Below are 24,904 nucleotides of genomic sequence, written 5' to 3' on the forward strand. Positions count from 1 at the left end.
TTCATATTTGCATTACATATTAACATAAATAGTGTTTCATATTTACATTAACATATTAACATAAATAGTATTTCATATTATAAGAAACATGGAATAGATGGAATCTGAGATTAATATGGTTTTAGCATAGTAGAGTTGTGTGAAGATCAGGGTATAAGCTCGCACTCTGTCGGCCCAAAGTCCGGCATCCGACCAGCGTGGAAGGTTTCTATGTGTTACTGTCTTTTTCTCGAGGCAAAGTATTTTTTGATTAAATGCAATACATTTGAATATGTATTCTCTCGTTATTTCATCTGACTCCATAAATGAAAGGTTTTAATGATATCTGTGCATCATTAAATGTGAGCAAATGTTTGACTATTCTTTTTAACTCTTTAATGAAAATAATGTCAAAGTCAGTTAGAATAATCAAATGTAACAATTTATTTTGTCAGGTAAATGTATCATGCCAAATTCATAATCAATTCAAAGATAATCGATACAAAACATCAAATGCTCTGGAATAAAGAGAAGAGATGCAAACCTAACATTAAGAAATATATGAGGCTGAGAGGTCTCACTCTCAACCTCACAGGCTAATCTGAGGTACAGAAAAGGGCCGAATCCCCTGCTGCATTTCATTATATAGACAGAACTTCTTTCACATGGAAACATCTGCTAACAATGGGAATTTACATTCAGAGTTGACACCTTTTGGGGGGTATGAGACCATTTGCCTAGAGACCACCTTCCTTTGTGTGCCAGTTATCCCTAAACTCTTAAAAACCTTATTATCTTTTGTTTTACTTATTTGGAAATGAGACATTTGTACCAGTCGCACTGAGACATTTCAAATGATACCAAACATTTGTAAAACTGTATGATAATTGTTCACATTAAACCATATGGATTTTTGGTTGAATTTCATGTGATCTCAGCTTGAGAGACGGGGAGTGGGGGAAGAGGGGAAGAGATGTATTCTGAGGTGAGACTTTGCGTCTCAAATGGTGATGCTAACTTCACAAGAGTGAGTTCAAATGTTAATTTCCTTTGTTCTCTCAGAGAGTAGCTCTCTCTTCCAGTTCTTCCAGTTTTTCCAGTCTTACAAGGGCAAACCTTGACATTTCTTAGAAATTATGTTTTTTCCTCTTACCTGTAAGTTGATGATGTTCATTCTCCTGTCAGGACTCACCTGACACCAACATGACCAGTTTTTCCACCGTTCGCTTCTGAAGACAAACCCTTTCATTTCTAAATAAGTTTCTACGAGTGAAAGGACAGACGTGACACATGAGGAAGAGAAGCTCTTTCAATTTCATGCAAGTTATTTTGTTTTGTTTATGTTTATATTGGACAACAAAGACATTAGTCAGAAACTGTCCTGTGAATCCAAGAGGCTTTTCTCTGTTGCTTTACATCTGACACAAAAAACTTTACACACATTAAAAACAACTGTAATAAAGTTCTCCATAAACTAAACAGATATTAGGCTATAATACATTAAAATGTCTGGCATCCCTTCAAAAACTGTACCATGGTGACCATAGCTTCCAGCAAAATACCATAGATACTACTGTGAAATCATAATACATTTGTAATGGATGTCCTTCAGTGTAAGAAGCCTTCAGAATATCTGACATTTTGCATTATATTAATTTATATTAATTAGTGCTATCAAATCAATTATTTCCAATTATCACATCGAACATAAAAGTTAGTTATTTTTCCGTAAAGTTTTTGTTTAATATATATATATATATATATATCACACACACATTTATATATACAAACATATATTATATAAACACTTATGTTAGATGCGATCCCGTCTCCCCTTTCTCTCTCCCAGCTCGCTTCCTGTCTAGCTACTGTCCTATCCTAATAAAACACCAAAAAAAAAAAAAAAGTAGTAACTATTAGGTTACTTAGTAATTAAAAACTAAAAACAAATATGCATATTAAAATAGTAAACTATATATAAGTAGTAAAACAAAACAAAAATGCATTAATAATATTTATAGCAGCGTCCTGGTAACAACCCAAACAACATCATTATTATACACACGCCTCTTGGATAGAAGAGCGTATATATACAGACTGACGCCTCCCTTCCTCATCCAGAACAAACTCTCCAGATCCATTCCTCACATCACATCACATATCCAAGTAAGTTTTGCTTTTACAATCGTTTTCTATATTAAAACAACAATGTATCGAGTGTTTGGCATGTTCAATTGAAAATCTTACTAGTAACATTTGGAATAAATACTAGTATCTAATGCACTGTTAGACTTTTCAAGGGTTTTTTACAGTAACTTACTGGCAACACTGTTGCCAGTAAGTTACTGTAATTAAGATTTACAGTACATTACCGTTTTCAGTTTTACAATATGGTACTGTAATTGTGTAATACAGTGCATTACTGTAAAAACGAAGCTAATCAGTACACTACTGTAATTATTTTTTATTTGTACTAAATGAGATTTCATAATTTTTATATATAATTAATTTTATTTTTATCCTACATAAATACTACTAACATACAAACCAATTAGACAAAGTTATTACAAAATACCATATTTTTATTTAAAACATTTCATATATATCACAAAATATACAGTCTGCCAATGCTGGAAATGATGTGTGGAATTTTTACACATTAATGGGTGAGTTTAGGGACAACGTTTTTTTGTGTTAATTTTAACTCATTCATTGTGTTAATGATTTTAACAAAGTAAATATGTCAGAAAGGTTAGCACAAAGATGTGTAGACGTGTTCAATTAACACATTATGTGCTGTCCTTCACTGCACACATTGTTAAAAACATACATAAAATCATAAACAAAACGTTAGCATTTGACAAAATGAATGTAGAGTCATTGGTTGTTTAGCTTATACAAGTATTATAATGAAATATCAACCATTACATTCATAAAACTGCAGAATATAAATACATTTTTAAGCAGTCAAAAAGAAAATGTCCAACACAGGACAAAACACAGTTCTTTTCACAATACATGACACATAACCCCACCTTCAAAATAATTTCACTTATTTACAAAAATGTGTTGGATTCATGTACACTGGTGGCCAAAAGAAGTATTTAAGTGTCTTAATGTTTTTGAAGTCTATTTGATTCTCAAGAAACATTTCTTATTATTATCAATGTCTGACTGTCTACCCCTCAGTCTACTTCTACTTCTACGAGTAAAAATCATCATCAAAATAATCTTTAAAAAGTCAACACAATGTTTTTGTCCACCTTTGCGAATAAATGAACTTCTCCAAAGATTGGTTCTTGTTCAGAACTTGACTGACAACATCAGAATGTTCCCTGATCTGTGTGCGTGTCCACAAACACAAATGTACTCAGTCCTTCAGAGGAGAGCCTGGTTCCAACACTATATACTGTGTGAGAGAGAGAGAGAGAGAGAGAGAGAGAGAGAGAGAGAGAGAGAGAGAGAAATAAATACTAGTGTCAAAATATTTGTAACCTCCTTTTTTACATTTTTATTATTATGTTTACAATAACTTAAGAATATATATTTGTAAACAGCTTTGGCAATAGCATATTCAAACATTTCAACTGAACTAAATTAAATTATTCCAGATTCAATTTTAATACTTACAAATCCTAAATTCTGTCCAAAAATGCTGAGATCCATAGAGAGAAAGACTGACATCGATGATTTAGCCCATTTCAGCTCATCTGCAGTGAAGGGGTTCCTGTCTGAGACAAATATACATTAAGACACATGCAAGAAATCACTGAGTGATGATCGTTCTCCATCCTACAGTAGTTAACCCACCTGTGCGCTGATGTTGGGACCTTCCTGTTCAGGTGGGACTGCAATGGTAGAGAGTCTTCTGCCTAATAAAATATCAAAATAATGCAAAAATATAAACTTAAGTTGTTTAGAATGCTAGATTTGGTATGAATGAATTAGTGAGAGTTTTAGTGCAGTGCTTACCTGGATACATTTAATCTGGTGAGACTGAACATAGAAAATGGTCCATCTTCTGATTGGTTCATTTGCTGTGTAATAAATATAAAGTTAGACATGATGCAAAGGTCACTTATTTGATATAAAGTTAGCCAATTTTATAGAGATTTTATAAGATATTGTATGCTACCTAGTCTGCACCAGTGGCTCCAAAGCACTTATGACATATTGCTAATCATTTCAGCAAACTTACGTCAAAATATATCACAAATGGCCTAACGTTAACTTATCTCCGGAATCTTGCTAGAAGTCACTGGCGCGAATTGGCGCTTTGTTGCAGTTGCCTTTAAACACGTACAAAAATGGAAGTAAATATTAAATTCTATAAAACAAAATAATAAAAAAACTATAATATGTAATAGTTTGCAAACTAATGCTAAAACTAGAAAGGTGGCAGCTAGCCAAATAAAACTTAACGTTAGCTAACATAACCTTACAATGTTATTTTCTCATCAGTAGGCCAACATTATCTACAACCAAAACAGAATTTCACATAGTTAATTTATTGTTAATGTAAACTAAGCGTTGCTTGTTGGCGTATTTTAACTCGACAACAAAGTGTGTAAAATGAAACGTTAGCGCAGTTTACTGTGGTAAAGATCGTTACCGCCACGTTGACGAGTATAACAGGTTAAACTGGGCACATTCCTGTCAACACACACAGAATGTTTTTTTTTACCTTGCTTGCTGCCAGACACGAACGGCGCGGTCCAGCAAAAGACAGTCCCAGTGATATTACACTGGATGCTCCGGCGAGACACGACAAATCCCAGACAGTGTATAGTGATGCGCCGTTATATTTCGGACGTACGGACGGTAACGTTACGAGTCCAAGCGCTCGCGCTATTTCTGGCAAGGGACAAACAGGTTTACATTTTGCATTAATGGTCCGGCCCGGTCGCTTCAATGTGTCCAATATCCTCTGACTGTTATAGCGTTGTAGACACGTGGTGTAAGGCAAAAATTAGGAAATAAAAAGCACGATGGAATAGTGCCAGCCAGAGAGGCCGTTACGTCAAATACAGTAGTATACAGCAAATATAAAAAATACAGTAAGTCTCTGTATGTGGTGTTAGACAAATACAGTATTATACAGCGAATTTAAAAAATACAGTAAGTCTCTGTATGTGGTGTTAGACGTCACAGAAAATTCCCATGATGCAATGGGAAACAGTTATTTACTGTAAAGAGAAATAGCAGTATAATACTGGGGGATTTAAAGTAAATAACTGTAGAAATTACAGAAAAGTCTAACAGTGTAAATAGGTAGTATCTAAAAAATAAGTACTAGTACCTAATGAATAACTAATAAATACGTACTAGTCACAATTGGAATACATAGTCAGAGTAATAATAAAGACTGAACTTTTTATTTATTATAGATTATTATTAATAATAATAATAAAGACTGAACTGCCAATAATAAAATCCAAACAACAGTTAAGTAGATCCAAAAACCGGTTCATACCCACCAGCCAAACAACCACAATACCCAGAGATTGGGACTTTTGGAGAGCATTCATAATCCCTTACAATCAAAAATTTGGAATATTAATCTGTGTCTGAGAATGCGAGTTATGTCCAAATAAGATTTGTCTTGATAAAAATGAAAATAAAACCAAAACACAAATTAAAATACATTTCAGGAGTTAATCCATGTATGTTGCCTGTAATTTAGAGAGTTTAAGGCATTCTTTTTTTCTTTCTTTTTTCTAGAAGTTTTAAGGATTGAAATAAAATGAAAATGCCTCAAAACATGGAGGAATTTTAAGAAATCTACATATGTGTAAATAAAATTAGGCTACGATCAACATATTAATAAACAAAAATTCGATCTCTTTGTTTGGCAAAAAAGACACCAAAAGGACTTAACAATAGTACTATTGTAAATAATAATAATAATAATAATAATAATAAATCAATATCTTTTTGACAATCCAAATTAAACCTTAAACGATAAGAGTGTTGAGATCACGTGATCAGGTGTAGATTCTGCCCTCTGCTGCTCACGTGACTCCATTACAGGCTGATTAAAGAAAACACTGTGAAACTCCTGTCTTTTTTTAATTATTTTTTTATTTATTTTTATTGAAAATAAAACACAAGTACAAGAAAAATTGGACTGAACAAACAAGTAACATGGGGGCTTAAAACAATCAACATATAGGAGAGCAGAGCACAGATCAATTATACAGGAATGAGAAGAAAAAAAAAAACACAACAAAGGTACATTTGAGAAGATAAACATTTGCAAATCACCAATTACATACGTCAAATTTTTCAAACAATGTTACGGTTTTTAAGGCTTTGGAATTATTGGAGTTTTTAATGGACACAAAATATCTTCTTATATCAGACATGAAGAGACATAATAATGGCTTTGAGTTGGAATATTTACATTTATGAACATAAAACTTAGCTAAAATGAAAATCAGGTTAATAACATAGTATCTACTGTCTTCTTCATGTTCATACTGTGAAACTCCTGTCGGTGTGTGTCTTTGCTTTTCCTTTACAGCTTTACATGTTTCATATGTACATTAACATATTAACATAAATAGTATTTCATATTGGGGTTCCAAAAAACATTAAATGAAACATTATTAAAGATTGAAAACCTCTATGACATATTTACAAAACAATGTACACTATACCATTCAAAAGTTTGGAATAATTAAATTTTTTTAAATGTTTTTGAAAGACGTCTTTTATTCTCATCAAGACATGGCTGCATTTATTTGATCAAAAATACATTAAAAACTGTGAAATATTATTATAATGTAAAATAGCTGTTTTCTATGTAAATATATAGTAAAGTGTAATTTCTTCCTGTGATCAAAGCTGAATATTAATTTCTCACTGACCCTGAACTTTTGATAGTGTATAAGGTACTGAAATATTTTCAGTATGTGATTCAGTCATTTATTTTTAGTCGAGTCATGATTCTCGTTTGTAATACTGATGAACTAAAGATTGTTTTGTTGCAGGCTCGTCCTAAAGAGGTGTGATGCCGTATCAGGGTAAGCTCGGAGATTACCGGTGTCGCAACTGCGGGAGAAGATGGACAGCTGGGCACTCACACCCGAACGTGCCTCAGATGTGCAAGCAATGCCACGTCAACGTCTATCCTACAATTGTAAGCTTTCTGGAGTTTCTTTATTAAAGCATTTGTACAAAATGAGCCGCTAAAGAACATCTAAATTCATCTAAACAGACTTGAAAACGTAAAAAGTTGGCGAGCATCTGATTGTTATTAATCAGGACTTCAGAAACTGGAGACACTGATGTAATAGAGGTCTTTTGGCTCAAGATGAAGCTTTCATGAGGGACTTTGCAGTGTGTTTGGCAGGTTATGAAGTTATGAACCGGGTAGAAAACACTTGATGAAGAGCATCGAGTCGGATCTGCTCTCCTTAACGCTCCTGATGTCCCTTTTTCCTTTGTAATGTTCACCAGATGTTCTTCTGTATTGTAAATGTTGCTATTAAGATGCATGCTTTTATGTTGACATCATGGCTGCTTTTTGGCTTTTTAAAATCAGGAAATATTTTAAAGAGGCCATGTTAATCCCTTTTACAAAGTCTTGGTTTTGGCTCTACTAACAGGTTTTCCTGCTTGAATGTTGAGTATTCTCCTCATATTCTCCATTGTTGCGGCTCCTCTCTTCCCAGTCTGTCAGTAACGCTCTGTTTAGTTCCTGTCTCTATGAAGCCCCTCCTCCTGAAAAGCACACTGTGCTCTGATTGGTCGGCTGGAGCAGTGTGTTGTGATTGGTCGAGCGCTTCGAGTGTGTTTGGGAAATGTCCCGCCCCTTACCATAACCGCCAGTTTAACACACTACTAACTAACTCAACCAGGCCCCGCCCCTTTATTCTGCGTATGAATTATTATAATGATGAATATTGTGACGTGTTCGTTCCCGGAAGAAACTCGAGACTACAGTGGAGGCGAGTTCAGAAACACTGACACTGATATAGAGAAGAACTCCCGCTGGAGGGACTCTGAAACATTTTTCTTGCTCAAACACCAACATTATACACTAAAGAAAGATGATAACAGAATAGTCGCTCTTTAAGAGAAATATTCCTCTAGGGATGAGCGGCAGGATTTAAAATCTTTCCTCTGTGTTTGCAGCGTCCTCAATAGGAACCCAACGGTCAGGATCTCTGTGAATAGTGTAAGAAGCTCGGACACTACTGTGGAGAGTGACCTCTGACCCCCGGCATCCTAAAGACCAGATTCACCTGCATTCACCTCGTAACCAGTGCTAAAATTTCCTCCACTTTAGCTGGGCAATATTCACAGATTCCTGATTTGAAGCAGAACTTTAGGTAAATGAAACTGAAATGGTGTCAGCAGCATTTAATGCAATATGTTGATTTCCACAGAAAATATATATTTTTAACAATAAATCTGTGTTTGTTAAAGTAAATGGAGCACCACAATTAAAACACCACTGATGAATTAGAAAAGAAAAAAAATATTTCATGCTTATGTTTTATCATTAATCATTTATATCATTTGAAATGATCTCCTCCTTACATCAACCACAAAACTCAAACAAACAAACTGGCCCTCAATTCTCATTTGATGTGCTGTGAGATAATGTGATTTAATGTGCTTGAGTAATTTCACTTAAATGGCCATGAAAATTACCTTTTAACTTATATACCTTACCTTTAAACTAATATTTGCATCTGAACTCTTCATATATATATATATAATGGTGCTCAATGGTTAATGGTTAATGGTGCTCAGTGGTTATCAGGTTGTTGTGAATTGTAGGATTTAAAGTAATCCAAGATATTTGAAAATGAACAAAGACATTTTCTTTTACTGTTTCAACCCCCCTCTTTCTTATCCCTAGGATATTTTGGAAAGAGGTGCTGATAGTGATCAAGGCCTGTAGGAAATTGATTAAAAAAAAAAAAAAAGTAAAAATTTATAATATCCATGCATACCATGTATATTTAAAATATTAAAATGTCATAAATAAAAATATACAATTTCTATATCACTGCATTACATTATTTTTGCTTCCAGTACTTTAGAATAGTAGTAAGTAAAAATATGATTTATGATTATCTGCTCTTTGGAGCGGGGTAAGTTGTCACACTGTTCATAACTCCAACACTAGAGGCTCTATCTCAAATAGCCACTTTGTGTGACTTCTTCTGTAGTCAACTTCCTGTTCACATGTGGTCAAGATCACTCTAATCTGAGGTTAGCACAATTTTCTTATTTTTCTGCTAAAAAGGTAAAAAATTTGCACTGTACATTTTATGCAATACAACTTTGTTAGGTATGAATGTTAAAAAATGAATATTTTGCACAAAATAGAGGAGACAATAATGTGTCTTTTGATACTTTAGCTAAAGTGCTATGTTGAGCTAACCAGCAAAGGCCAGCAAAGAGTGGTTTACAGGCTTCTTAAAGCTTCTTAAAGCGGCATACAGCGCTGTCACTGAGAAAGCCAGAGGCAACTAGCCTTGCCAGGGAAAGTAGCTTTAAGAGAGAGAATGTTAATGCTTTCTTTGTTATGCGACTAAAACTTCATTTTTTCCTCTCGCGATAAGTAAAATCATCCCAAAAATCATGGCAACGGACGTTGGTGGGTTTATATACTATATCCCAGCCACTGCACTGGCCATTATTATTAATGGAAGGAGACGTACAGTATGTGTGTTTTCCAAGCATTAATGGTAAGGAACGACCCTTATTATACTTGTGAGCGGCTCATATGAGGAGTTTCTGGGTGTTTCTCCCTCAGATCTGCTTCGAGGTCTTGATCGTGGCATTTATTTGAGGTTTAGAATCCATTATTCCTGTAATTCTTTTGTCTTTTATGAATTTTAATAAATATTTATTTTTCAAATTGCCTGAAAAAACCCCTCATGTGAGCGTAAACTCCAGAGGACATCCGGCCATATCCAAAAGCTGGCCCCCGAAAACCAGCCAGCAAAGGAAGAAAACGACGCAAATCAGCAATTCTTACTGACACGCCAGTGAAGCAGCAGCTAGAAATAGAAAAGAATAAGCCTCAATCTAGCAAAAAGCTGTTTCAAAAGAAAGGGAAGCAACGGGGTTTGAAGTCAAAATCTGGACCTGCGAAGAACAAGGCAGCTAAAAGAAGAAAAATCATACAAGAGTCGTCATCAGATGATGAAGAGTGCTTCTGCCTCGTCTGTGTAGAGCCATTTTCAAACAGTCGCCCAAAGGAGACCTGGGTAAAATGTGTAAAATGCAACAACTGGGCCCATGATGCACCTCAGGCCAGGCAATTTATGTGTGCCAGAATTGTGACTCTGAAGATGAGTCTGATTAGTCAGATCCAGGGCATCTGTTTTCAGATCTATGTGCAATCCAGAGAACGTTTGAGTTTAAAGTTCAAAGTAAAGTCTTGCCACTTAATGTGTTTGGATTGAAATAAATAGTTTTTCCAGATTCTCCAGGCACGATTGTTTATATTTCCAGCTCTGGTTTGAATAAAAAAAATTAAATTAATATTCACAATTAAGTAGTTGTGTTCTTATTTTTAGATAATCTAGTGTGACAACTCATCCGCCGATGGGGCAAACTATCACAAGTGCACACTCTCTATTCAACAGTCTACAACTCCATAATGAGATAAGATATGAAGATGTTATGAATACAACATATGTGCCCAAGACTTCCTTCTTTCATTTGGTATGACATTTATACCATTGTGATGTATGGCGAAGTTCACTGTGTGACAACATGCCCCGCTCTCCCCCATAACATACATGATAGCATAGACAACATTCCAATATAATATAATAAACAGCTTACATTCCTCTTAATACGCAAATATTTACACAAATTTAAAATTAAACCATTAGTAAAGGATTATTAACTGTAAATGCCCAAATTACAATGCAAATCCAACAAGTGCTTGTCAAAGGCAGGTATTGCATTTTGTTTATTTGCAATTAACAAAAAAAAAAAAAAGATGTTCCTGAGATTCAATATCTTTTTGACAGAATGTGCATAAATTACTACACAAATGAAACCTTAAATGATAGTGATTATAAATGTCTATATAAGAGTGTTGAGATCACATGATCAGGTGTAGATTCTGGTGCTCATGTGAGTCCATTACAGGCTGATTAAAGAAAAGCTCTCCTGTGGGTGTGTGTCTTTGCTTTTCCTTTACAGCTTCTGTTTCATATTTACATTACATATTAACATAAATAGTATTTCATATTGTAAGAAACATGGAAGAGATGAAATCTGAGATATGGTTTTAGTATAGCAGAGTTGTGTGAGGATCAGGGCAAGCCTTGACATTTCTTATAAATGGTGTTTTTCTCTCTCGTAAGTTGATGTTCATTCACCTGTCAGGACGCACCTGACGCGAACATGACCAGTTTTTCACTGTTCACTACTGAACCAAACCCTTTCATTTCTAAACAAGTTTCTATTCCAGGGGAAAGGACTGACGTCACGTCACACATGAGGAAGATAAGCCTCTGTTGTTTTCATGCAAATGATGTATGTAAATGATGTTGGAATACATACTAGTCAGAACTGAATAGTTGATATCATGACAGATCCCCACAGAAGTCAATGGCAAAAATTTTAAATGTGTTAGTAACAAAAGAATAGTTACTAGTCACTATCGAAATACTAGTACTAGTATCTAATGAATAAGAACTAGTATCTATTAAATAGTATCTACTGAATGAGTACCCGTCTATAAAAAAATAAGAACTAGTAGGATATCTAATGAATAACTACTAGTATCTTTTAAAAAAGGTAGGCCTACTAGTACCTAAAGAATAAGCACAAGTACTTAATGGAATAGATACTAGTATCTAAAAAATAAGTAGGCTACTAGTTGCATTAAAATAGATACTATAGGTTTTAAGGATTAAATGCAAATACAGCTTGCCATACTAGCATCTAATGAATACTTACTAGTAATAATTTAAAAATGTACTAGTCAATATTGGAATTAAAGTTTGATTGATTTACAATAAGAATCGCGAGAACAGCTTTAGATCAGGCACACTGGGGTCCTCAGCTGGGACTCATCACTTCTCTGGGACTCATCTCTTCTCCACACCGGCACCCTCGGCATTCAAATCTAGCGTAACTTTGGCTTCTGTGAAGTTGAAGGGAAAAAGGACCTGGACAAGAGCCACACTTTATGCAAGTAGAGCTCCAGAATGCAACCAAACGGGCGACAAGACTGGTGTGACCATCACGTTGTGCTGCAACTTCTGTTACAAACGATACTTAAACATCCAACGGCAAACGAAACGAAAGTGAAACGTTGTGCAACTGTTAAGAGCTGCAACTTCTGTTACATTCGATACTCAAACGGCAAACGAAACTAAAGTGAAACGAAACCGAGCTAAAAAACAACAACAAATTACTAGACTATAAGTTACTTGTCACTATTTGGATAGTAATAGTAGCCTAACTATTAGATTACTTAGTAATTAAAAACAAATAGTAAATTATATATAAGTAGTAAAACAAAACAAAAATGCATTAATAATATTTATAACCGTCCTGGTAACAACCCAAACAACATCATTATTCAAGGCACACGCCTCTTGGATAGAAGAGTGTATATATACAGACTGACGCCTCCTTTCCTCAGAACAAACTCTCGAGATCCATTCCTCACATCACATCACATCACATCATATATCCAAGTAAGTTTTGCTTTTACATTCGTTTTCTATGTTAAAACAACAATGTATCGAGTGTTTGGTGCGTTTGTTATTATGGCAAGCCGTTTTAACATTCAATCCTTAAAACCTACTAGTCTCTATTTTCATGCAACTAGTACTTATTTTTATGATTCTAGTATCTATTCCATTAAGTACTAGTGCTTATTCTTTAGGTACTAGTATATTTTTAAAAGATACTAGTTATTCATTAGATGCTAGTTCTTATTTTTTTAGATACTGCTACTAGATACTAGTACCTATTAAATAGACACTGTAGGGGAGAGCCGGGACAGTTGAAACACTTTTCAGATAAATGTCGTTTTCTAAGATAAGGTTACAGATAGATTTTTTATTTTTTTGTGATTAACAACTCACATATGTGTTCTCTTAGTATCATGTGTTATTCGGTACAAATATAGAATGATTTAAGTAAAATATGACTTTGAACGGGAGTTGTGCTTTGTTTCAATCGTCCCGCCTGTGCGGGACGGTTGAAACACAGGGGTGGGACGGATGAAACATAACAGTTTAAATGGCAACTATTCATCTAATGCTTATTTTTGTGAACAACACCTGACAAGTAACTTATGTACATATTGTTACAAACATATTTTGTAATTTATTTTCATTTAAAGGTTCATATTAACCATTTTTGTTCTGTCGCCCAATAAACAATCAGCGATAAGCCTATGTGCATTTTGTAGTAATCTTTCTAATAGGCTATTTTGACGAAGACAGACAAATCAGTTTACAATTAATTTTCTTACATTTCTTCCTTGAGTCATATTGAGTGTTTGCTAGTTGAATAGCCTGTTATTATGAAGAAAACGAGGTCAACCAGAAGACGATAAATGAAATTTATTGAATATTGAAGATTGGACAATTGATGATTATTACAGAGATAGCATGTGTTGCGTAATTGAAAATTAATTTGCATTAAAAGAAACACAAGTCTAGAAACAGTATATGAATCTATGAACAGTATAGGCTAGGGCTGGGTTTAACGGGCAGGACGCGCGGTCGGGACGATTGAAACACTGTTTCAACCGTCCCGACAGCGCATCCTGTCATTTAAACCTCTTTTGCTCTTAAACTAAAACACTCTGATATTGCACACTTAAGGGTGTGTTGCAGTACTAATACACCTGCCCTATTATCATTACAATGGCACATGAAACAATAAATCCAACTTGTCAGTCAAAAAAAAGTACCGCACGAAAGAATTCACTCACCGCATTCAAAAACAGCTTTGCGGCTTTAACTCCAAAACGGCACGACGTAAAGAAGAAATCTTTTCGCGGGTATATTAGGCATTGCGTGCTGTACGTGCTGACGAAATTTGACATGAGTGGTTTTCAAGGAAATCTCAGTGTTTCATCCGTCCCGCCTCTCCCCTACTTATTAATTAGATTCTAGTGCCTATTAAATTGGTACTAGTACTTATTCATTAGTTACTAGTACTCAGTCACTGGTAATTATTCTTTTGTTACTAGTAACATATTTAACATTTTTGCCATTGACTTCTATGTGGATCTGTCATGATATCAACTATTCAGTTCTCACTTACATTTCACATTTATGCATTTGGCAGACGCTTTTATCCAAAGCGACTTACATTGCATTTCAAGCAACACATTTACATTCTTATCAGTTCTTGCTTTCCCTGGGAATCGAACCCATGACCATGGTGTTGCAAGCGCCAACGCTCTACTGTTTGAGCTACAGGAAGGCTATGTACTAGTTCTAGTTGTGTTCTAGTTCTAGTTGTCACTTCTTGTTTCGGCTTTGTTTCATGCTTTTGTTTCATGTCTGTCATGTGATCCCCTGTTCTAGTTATGTGATCTTGGTTTTGTGATCCTATTTATTAGATACTAGTAGTTATTCATTAGGTACTAGTACTTATTTTTTAGAGACTAGTTCCTATTAAGATACTAGTACTTATTCAATAGATATACTAGTACTTGGTCATTAAGAGGATAGTTAACCTCGTTTAAGCCTGCATAGCCTACATGAGCTATCTTGTTGAATAGGCAGGGCAACTATTTAACATAGCATATTAAACATCACACAGTTACAGGCTAACTTAAGCGCGCATGAGTAATAACTTAGCATTGAGACCATGCTTGAGCAAACAGTTTGTGAATAGGCTACTACAAATGATGGCCGTGAAAGAGATGGTGAATAGCATAGGCTACTATTACACAGTATCGATAACGTTATGCGCACCAGAATGAAATATAATATTCAAAAGTTAACAGCATAGCTGACTTACAGATTCAGTTAACATCCACAAAAATGATGGCCGTGAAAGAGATGGTGAACATCTGACTTACAAATTCAGTTAACATCCACAAATTGAATAAATGCAACTTGGCACTGCACTTACTCGTGCCCGTAGCAAGACACCTGTCAAGTTTGAAATCCGTCGGACTAATGGTTCGAGAGATATGCGAATAACAGACACACACTGGGAGATCCAGTGAGAAAGCGTTTGAATTCACAGCAGAATTCATAACATCAAAGCGAGATTTAAATTCGTTGCAGAATTCTGTTATAAACCACACATATCAGATCAAACAGCGCTGACGTGGAAATCAGGACAACCTTAAAAGCTTTCCCCCAACTTTACACCCAGTAAATTCATTATGGACTAAACACTTGTAATAACCACAGCAGAGCAAAGAGATTAAAGACTTGTGAGTGTGTCAAACACAGATGCTTGTGCGCAGATTATAAAGCTTCATTCAAACAAATAAATCCTTTAAATCCGAAACAGACCTGCATATGTTTGTGTGAATGGATGCATGCGAAATAGAAGACAGTTTACTTACACTGATATTCACTATAGTGCTTCTCCTGGCAACATTTAAACTGCAACATGATACATCTTGAATTGTATTCCACAGTTCAGAATGTTACTGTGATGTAACATCAAATATTCTAATGCAACAACTGTAACAGTGTTTACATTAAGAACTGCAACATCGCAATACTGTAACAGTTCAACAAATACAGCACTGGGGTTCCAAAAAAAACATGAAATGGAACATTATTAAAGATTGAAATGATCCTGAACTTTTGATAGTGTTTATGGTACTGAAATGTTTTCAGTGTGTGAATTATTTTTAGTCGAGTCACGATTCTCGTTTGTAAGTCTACTGATGAACTAAAGATTGTTTTGTTACCAGGCTCGTCCTAAAGAGGTCTGATGCCGTATAAAGGTAAGAGGAGGTGTTTCGGGGAGTACCAGTGTCCCCAATGCAACAGAAAATGGATGAGTGGGAACTCGTGGGCGGATATGGGGCAGGAGTGCCAGAATTGCCACATCAACGTCCTTGCTCACAAACAGGTGAACAGACGCTCACTTTAGACTGAAAACAGCATTTTAGCCATCAGGTTAGAGTTTGTTTTCTGGTTGCAATATCTTAACATCCTTGAAACAAGATACTTTAGCAAAATTAAATGATATATTGCTGAATTATTTAAAGTGTAAACCTAACAAAACGCAGGGAAGTTTCTGCTTTAAAAATTGGGTAAAAAAAAAAACTGATTAGCCACAACTGGAACGGTCTCGTGTGCAAAAGGCCCATAGGGATCACCGTGGATGCAGATGCCATGAGACCTAACATTTTTTGATGCTGAAGAACAGTAAGATCTTGGCTTAGCCTGACTTTGCTCAGGGTATTGTGAATGGTCTCGATTCGAGCAGGAGACAGCTGTTTCCTGCATCATGATCGAATCCCATTCAATCCCCTAACTATGTTGTTCTCTGGGTTGGAGAGAGAACACTCTTGTCGTTGAGTCTCAACCCCAGAGAAACGCTAGCTCTTTTGATTGTGCTAGTATCAGCCCATCGTCGATATAATTCATAATGCAGATTCCCTGGAGTCGCAGTGGAGCCAGCGCTGCATCCATCCATGTGATAAGGCTAGGCCGAATGGAAGGCCGATATTGGTAAGCTTCGCCCCCCGAAAGCGAACCTCAGGAACTCCATGTGTTGTGGCATTATTTCTATATGGAAGTACGCATCCTTGAGATCGATTGTGACAAACCAGTCTTGATGTTGAATTTGCGACACGATCATCTTGATAGTTAGCATCTTAAACTTGAGCGCCTTGACTAAGCTTCGAAGATCTAAAATCGCCCCCCGTCCTTCTTGGGAAGCAGGTAGTATATATTATTGGAAACTAACGTTGACTGTAGACGTTCTGGGACGTCGATTGTAGACGAGACCCAGGTAGACACGGCTTAGAGCGGAGAGCCGGTCTCTTTAACAATGATGCCGAGCCAGGTGAGAGATAGCTGTGGCATCATCGTACACCCCCGCGCCATCGCACCCACGATAAGCACAAAGCACAAAGAAAAAGGAAGTATAAAGTAATTCCCCCATGAATGAGTTAACTTGTCATGGAGGTCTTCAAAGAAGGGGAGAGACTGTTGTTGGGGCCACCACACAGAAACCTGTCTCCCAGTTTAGAGCGTTTGGGGGTCTCTTGTTCATGTGGCCAGTCTATTTGTAATCTGGCACCCGCTGTTTCATCACGTGAGGAACGCTCAGAGGTAGGTAACTCAAAATCCAAACCGGATTCAAGAGATTGGTTATCCTCTGCACGAGCCGAGGAGGCGCCGGGGTGCGCTTCGGGATCATGCGAGAGGACATGTGGATCTGGAGAGAGAGCGAGCGATAGTTGTGGACTCGTCTCTCGCTCCTCAGTCAGATCCATTCGCGAATGGTGGGTGCTAGCCCTTGGATATAGGCGAGACGAGCGTGTAGCATTTTAACTGTGAACAACTCACAGTGCTCGCACTCGCCTCGCTCTAAAGCAAGGGCATGCTCTTGCCCCAAACATACAAAACAGTATTGGTGTGTGTCCAATCCAGACATAGGGCGTGAACATGGAGGCACACACCGTTTGTTTTGTAGATCGCTTTTTTTTTCTCTCACTTGTAAGACAGAGTGAAGATGAAAAGAGAAAGGATTTTCTGCGCACTGCCTGCAAAAACTAACTCCAACCAGAAGAAACCAGAGTGTTTCAGAGTTTGAGTGGCACACACATACACACAGTATGGTCTGAAAACAAAAGACCTACATATGCACACATTTTCATGCTCAAACAGCAACATTACACACTAAAGAAAGATAAAGATAGAAAAAAGCAGAATAGATGCTCTTTAAGAGAAATATTTCTCTAGGGATGAGCGGAAGGATTTAAAATCTTTCCTCTGTGTTTGCAGCGTCCTCTGGAGAAACCCGACGGCCTGGACGCATCGGACCCGAGCAAAAGACATCCTCAGCATCTCTGTGAGAAGTGTAAGAAGATGGGACGCTACTGTGGTCAAGTTCGGTGGTGAACTCTGACCCCCGGCATCCTAAAGACGCCCAGCTACACCCTCTATATATACACCTTGTGCTAAAATCTGCTCCACTTTAGCTGAACAATATTCACTGATTCCTGATTTAAAGCAGAACTCTGAGTAAATGCAACTGAAACGGTGTCAGCAGGATTGTTGATTGCCACAGAAAATATATAAATTGGGTTGTTAAAGGGGTCATCGGATGCAAAATTCACTTTTATATGGTGTTTGCATATAAATGTGTTTGCAGTGTGTGGACACAACCACCATACAATGACAAAATACATTCACTCCTTTATTTTTTATCCTCAAAAAGCCTAAACACTCTCAATAATCAAGCCGTTTTGATTTTCTGAGCAATATGACATCATATTGTGACACGCCCCACAGAAGGGGGGGGGGGGGGGTGAGCAGTTGCTCATTAGCATTTAAAGAGACATGCACCGAAACGGGTCGCTGTGAACAGAGCTGTTTTTGAGGAGGTAAAAAGCGTGTTGTTTTACACAACCATTGAGTATTTTATCCAAAGTATGTTACAAACTTCACATGAAGACCCTAAAGAATCACACCAACTTGTGGAAAATGGGCATCCGATGACCCCTTTAAATGGAGCACCACAATTAAAACACCACTGATGAATTAGAGATGCTTATGTTTTATCATTTGCTTATGTTTTATCATCTTTTCTTTTATGAATCTTTATGCCTCAACTGCAGCTGATTGACTTAGTGTGAACTTTTGTACTTGTTGTTTAAATGAGGGCAAAAGTCTGTAAGTCTCCAATAGACAGACCACAATGTCTCAGAATAAAGTGGTAGATGAATGCTATCTAAGCTAAACATCTTGCAGTGTACGGGCTAACACCTCAGAGTCTGAAAACATGAAAACTAGATATGTTTGTGTCTTGTGTGTCTGCTTCAATGCAATATAGCACACTTACTGTGAAAAGAGGAACTTTGCTCTGTTTCAATAAGCAACATTTAGGGAGATCAGTATCTGTACAGGTCAGTCTATAGCCTGGACTCAGACCTTGCTCTTTCACAACCTGTCTTTTCAAAGAGAGATCTCTCAATTATCTATAGGCTAAGAATATTATACTCAAGAGTGTTTAAATTAGAAATATTATAAGTTATTTTAACTGTTTGTTATGTTTCTTTATTAAACTTTTATTCCTGCTTATGGGTGAATTTATTTTGCTCTTCATTTATTATTTGATTGTCTGCTGTTCAGACATAACATTTGACTTAATCATCCTGGATCTCCTCCTTACATCAACCAGAACACAAAATTATGAAAAAACAAACAAACTGGCCCTCAATTCTCATTTAATGTGCTGTGATATATATATATATATGCACCATTAACACTGTTCAGAGATACACATATATATATATCTGAACAGTGTTAAAGGTGCATGTACCTTTTATATTCTAATTAACATCCATGCCGCTTGACAGATTTTGATTTTAACAGTTATTGCAGCGCCATCTAGAGGCGTTTACCTGTTCCTGCAGAAAACATGAATGATCGCAGTGACCCAAACAATCATCATTCACTTTACTGCCCTTACTATATGTATCAATACATTGCTATACAGCAAGCTTAACACTCCTCCAAAAAGTACTCAAGACAGAGCTGACTTCAGGTGCATTTAATGGAAGCGGTGTAAAACTGCAAAAAACAACAATAGAAATACATTAACTTACAAGACACTTGATGAACATAAACGTCTTCTGATACATCCATGTTCAAATATAGTTAGCATAGCATGCATAATAGCATAGGCAACATTCCAATATAATATAGCTACCACAACAGCTTACATTCCTCTTAATACGCAATTGTTTACACACATTTAAAAATAAACCATTAGTAAAGGATTATTAACTGTAAATTCCCAAATTACAGTGCAAATCCAACAAGCCAGGAAAAGGTGCTTGTCAAAGTCATTGCATTTTTTTAATCTTCAACCATTCATACAATCTGTCCCAAAAGGACTTAAAAAAAAAGATGTTCCTGAGATTCAATATCTTTTAACCTTAATGATAATGATTCATATTTACATTACATATTAACATAAATAGTAGGGGTGTGACGAGACGCTTACTCCACGAGACGAGACGAGACACGAGATTGGGTTCACGAGAACGAGACAAGACGAGATTTTGACACAATTTTTAAGAAATCCTCAATGATGAAATATATGAATGGAAAATAGTCTTTTATTCAACTGAAAATCACAAAATGCAAAACAATTTATGTGCATTTTGAAATCAACTTGTAATGAATGTTATTTTACTTCTATTTTAATGAATTCTATGCAGTAAAGGACATGCAAACAATGCAAAATGTTTTGCTATAAACTCTACTTCTCCCTGTACGATTTCACATGAGAAATCTAACTCCTTTCCACAAATCGAACATAAAAAAAATAAAACAGTATAAATAAAATAAATATAAATAACTGAAATAACACTTTAAGTGCAAACAGTAAGTGTGTATCCATAATCAAAGTACTGCTCTCTCAAAACTACAAGTTCAAACAGAAACAATTTTTTTCTTCAAGCATGAAAAAGAGATAAATTAACTAAGATAAGCCTAAGATATGGTCATGTTCTTTTTCAAGAATATAAGCATGTCGACGATTTCTGGCAGCAGTTGAGACCTTTGGGCAGGGCTGCACGATATGAGGAAAAGCTGCGATGTGCGATAACATTGTTTAATATTGCGATGTCGATATGATTTAAGCTATACTGTTCCCATGTATTAGTGCTTTAATAGGTTCTTTGCGTGATAGGTCAAATGTTTATTACCTGCCTGGTTCAGATTACACTATTTTAGCGCGATTTTGGCACGATCCGTTTCGTGGAGACTCATAAAGGACAACGGGCGTCGGGACGCAAGATTCGATCGTTTCATTTCGTATAGTGTGTCATAGTGGGCGACAACGCGTCTGTGATGCTTCACGACATCACGACAGAAAGACTAGCATGTTTAATTTTAACGGTCCTCCACGACGGGTTGAGTGTGAGCGAGAGTGAGTGAGAGTGCGGTTACAGTGAGTGTGCGTGTGTGTGTGTGCGCGCGAGTGAGTGAGTGAGCGAGGGACAGTGAGTGTGCGTGTGTGATTGGCCCGGCACACAAATGATTTAAAAGTGGCAGGGGCATCTTCAATACAAATTTCACCCTCACGCTCCATCACGCTGACATCACAACAACTCACAAGACAAAGTTTTTTTTTTTTTTTTTTTTTTTACTCACGAGACAAAGTTTCACCTCGACGAGAAATCTCGTCGCGTTTTAATCTCGCGAGATCTCGTAACACGAGATCTCGTCACACCCCTAATAAATAGTATTTAATATTTACATTGACATATTAACATAAGGTATTTCATATTGTAAGAAACATAGAAGAGCTGAAATCTGAGATACTGTATGTTATTAGTATAGTTGTTACGATCTGCTCCGAGACTCGAAGGTAAAGATCCAAACGCAGCTTTATTTAGGGGTAATCCAAAGAACAAGCAATAGGTCATACACAGGAAGGCAGTCCAAACAAACAAAACAGGCAGGGGTCAGAGGCAAGAGAGTAATCCACGGAACAGGCAAGAAATCCAAAAACCAAGAGACAACAAAACCAGGGAAAAACGCTCAGAAGTGCAGTGCAACAACATACAAAACTTCGCAGTGAGTGATGGGGTGAACCAGGCTTATATGGGGTGAACTAAACAAGATGATGAGATACAGGTGAATGTGATAATGAGTGCTGATGAGTCCAGGCAGAGAATGATGGGAGATGTAGTCTGTGAGTGAACATGAGAGTCAGGTGTGGAGTGCCCTCTGGTGGCTCTCAAGGGCACTCCAGCTGGTTATCGTTACATAGCCCCTCCCCAAAGAGCGGCTTCCAGACGCTCCAAAACTGTCCAGGTGGGAGGTGGCCCGGAGGCGGATCCGGGGGCGGGATGGAGGGCCAGGTCCGTGGAGCGGAAGATGACCTTGAGACTGCGGTAATACGGGAGGCCAGGACGGAGCAGGCAGTGCAGGCGACCAGGGCGGAGCAGGCGGCCAGGGCGGAGCAGGCTGTGCAGGTGGCCAGGGAGGAGACGACCCTTCAGGCGGCCAGGGAGGAGACGACCCTTCAGGCGGCCAGGGAGGCGACCATGGCTCAGGAACAGGAACAGACACCGGCTCAGGAACAGGAACAGACACCAGCTCAGCGGCGGCCATCTTTTCCGAAGACACTGGCTCGGCGGAAACCATCTTGTCCTGAGACACTGGCTCGGCGGCGACCATCTTGTCCTGAGACACTGGCTCAGCGGAGACCATCTTGTCCTGAGACACTGGCTCGGCGGTGGCCATCTTGTCCGAAGACACAGGCGTGGTTTCAGCCATCTTGTCCGAAGACACAGGCGTGGAGTCGGCCATCTTGTCCGAAGACACAGGCGTGGAGTCGGCCATCTTGTCCGAAGACACAGGCGTGGAGTCGGCCATCTTGTCCGAAGACACAGGCGTGGAGTCGGCCATCTTGTCCGAAGACACAGGCGAGGATTCGGCCATCTTGTCCGAAGACACAGGCGTGGAGTCGGCCATCTTGTCCGAAGACACAGGCGCAGAAAGAGGAAGAGGAACAGATTCAGGCTCAGTATCAAGCGGGTCGCACACCGGACGCGCAGCTCAGCGCCGCGTCGCGCCGCGCAGCGCCACGTCTTTTAAATTCGAACACATTATTCTCTATGAGAGTACACACACCGGCGGCGTCTGTCCGCGGCGCCCAGCAACGGCTCAGGACCGTGTTCAAAATCCTGCCGCGCCACAGAGCGCCATTTACATAGTTTTATATTAAATTTACATTTATGTGTCTCAAATCGTAGTTAATGTATATACGGACTTCACCCTGTGCTGCAATATACATTTAGTTTTATATTTATTTACAGAAATCAGAAAATTGCTGATGTTATCGGATTTTCAGGTGAGAGTTGTCCTAGACGTGGCGCGGCGCGGCGCTGAGCTGCGCGTCCGGTGTGCGACCCACTTCAGGATCAGATTCAGGCTCAGGAACAGATTCAGTCTCGGCGGGACGAGACTCTTGACGGGCGGACGTGACGTGAAGCTCAGTCTCTGGATCGGCAGAAGTGACGTGAAGCTCAGTCTCTGGATCAGCAGAAATGACGTGAAGCTCAGTCTCTGGATCGGCAGAAGTGACGTGAACGGTCTCTGGCTCAGGATCAGCGCGCTCTGAGCTTGACGGGACCAGCGGCGAGGGCTTTGAGCTGGGTAGGACCAGCGATGAAGAGGGCTCTGAGCTGGACGGAACCAGCGATGAAGAGGGCTCTGAACTGGACGGAACCAGCGGCGAAGAGGGCTCTGAGCTGGGCAGGACCAGCGGCGAAGAGGGCTCTGTGCTGGATGGGACCAGCAGTGAAGGCTCTGTGCTGGACGGGACCAGCGGTGAAGAAGGCTCTGTACTGGACGGGACCAGCGGTGAAGAGGGCTCTGTGCTGGACGGGACCAGCGGTGAAGACTCTAGCTTGGCGGGCATGTCGCTTGCTGTCTCAGGCGCGGCGGGCATGATGCTCTCAGTCTCAGGGGCGGCGGGCATGACGCATACTGCCTTGGCTTCGGCAGATCTGGCGTGAAGTGCAGGCTCGGCTGGACTGGCGAGAAGTGCAGGCTCGGCAGGGCTGACGAGGAGAAGCTCAGGCTGAGGGGATACTGCAGGCTCACGGAGCTCCTCCTCTACCCCGCCCACAGTAAACGATGATCCGCTTAACAAAAGGACCAGATCAATATAGTGCTCCAAAGTCTCGTGAGGATCATGCAAGGGCATGAATGAACTGAGCGGTTCAGATAGCCCTCCCCGAAAAAAGATCTTAAGGCATTCTGTGTTCATTGAGGTGAGATTTGCCAGTTCAATAAACTCCTCGACATACCTCTCAATCGGCCGATTCCCCTGACGGAGACGCAGGATTTGTACTGCTGTATCTGATGGCATCGCTGCTGGATCTAGGTATGGCGAAGTTTTCTGTTACGATCTGCTCCGAGACTCGAAGGTAAAGATCCAAACGCAGCTTTATTTAGGGGTAATCCAAAGAACAAGCAATAGGTCATACACAGGAAGGCAGTCCAAACAAACAAACAAACAAAACAGGCAGGGGTCAGAGGCAAGAGAGTAATCCACGGAACAGGCAAGAAATCCAAAAACCAAGAGACAACAAAACCAGGGAAAAACGCTCAGAAGTGCAGTGCAACAACATACAAAACTTCGCAGTGAGTGATGGGGTGAACCAGGCTTATATGGGGTGAACTAAACAAGATGATGAGATACAGGTGAATGTGATAATGAGTGCTGATGAGTCCAGGCAGAGAATGATGGGAGATGTAGTCTGTGAGTGAACATGAGAGTCAGGTGTGGAGTGCCCTCTGGTGGCTCTCAAGGGCACTCCAGCTGGTTATCGTTACAATAGTAGAGTTGTGCGAGGATCAGGGCAAGCCTTGACATTTCTTAGTAATGGTGTTTCCCTCTTTTATCTGGAAGTTGATGACGTTTATTCACCTGTCAGGACGCACCTGACGCGAACATGACCAGTTTTTCCACTGTTCGCTACTGAAGCCAAACCCTTTCATTTCTAAACATGTATCGAGTGAAAAGACTGTCGTGACACAGGAGGAAGAGAAGCCTCTGTCGTTTTCATGCAAATGATTTGTTTGTTTATATTGGACAACTGTGATGTTCACAAGCGTTCAGACTCAATGTGAAGGTCAGAAACTGTCCAGTGAATCAAGAGGCTTTTCTCTGTTGCTTTACATCTGACACACAAACCTTTGCACTCATTAAACTCTAATAAAGATCTACATAAGCTGAA

General features: G+C 38.6%; 2 long non-coding RNA genes across 4 annotated transcripts; one reads left to right on the forward strand and one right to left on the reverse strand.

Annotated features, from left to right (window-relative positions):
- Positions 1-3,250: 3,250 nt before the first annotated feature.
- LOC311096113 lies at positions 3,251-4,795 on the reverse strand. Of its 3 annotated transcripts, XR_014608956.1 has the most exons (6): positions 4,664-4,789; positions 4,178-4,268; positions 3,952-4,016; positions 3,790-3,851; positions 3,610-3,706; positions 3,251-3,388 (listed from the first exon to the last, which is right to left on the reverse strand). It is a non-coding gene; the product is annotated as an uncharacterized lncRNA (long non-coding RNA). The 3 variants fall into 3 exon arrangements; XR_014608955.1 differs by lacking the exon at positions 4,178-4,268 and having other exon boundaries at positions 4,664-4,795; XR_014608957.1 differs by lacking the exon at positions 4,664-4,789 and having other exon boundaries at positions 4,115-4,232.
- A 7,213-nt stretch (positions 4,796-12,008) lies between these two features.
- On the forward strand, positions 12,009-19,220 carry LOC311096109. Its single transcript, XR_014608952.1, has 3 exons — positions 12,009-12,668; positions 15,875-16,035; positions 17,922-19,220. It is a non-coding gene; the product is annotated as an uncharacterized lncRNA (long non-coding RNA).
- The last annotated feature ends 5,684 nt before the right edge of the window (positions 19,221-24,904 follow it).

Source organism: Abramis brama (genome assembly GCF_963993115.1).
Source record: "Abramis brama genome assembly, chromosome: 14".
Classification (NCBI taxonomy): Eukaryota; Metazoa; Chordata; class Actinopteri; order Cypriniformes; family Leuciscidae; genus Abramis; species Abramis brama.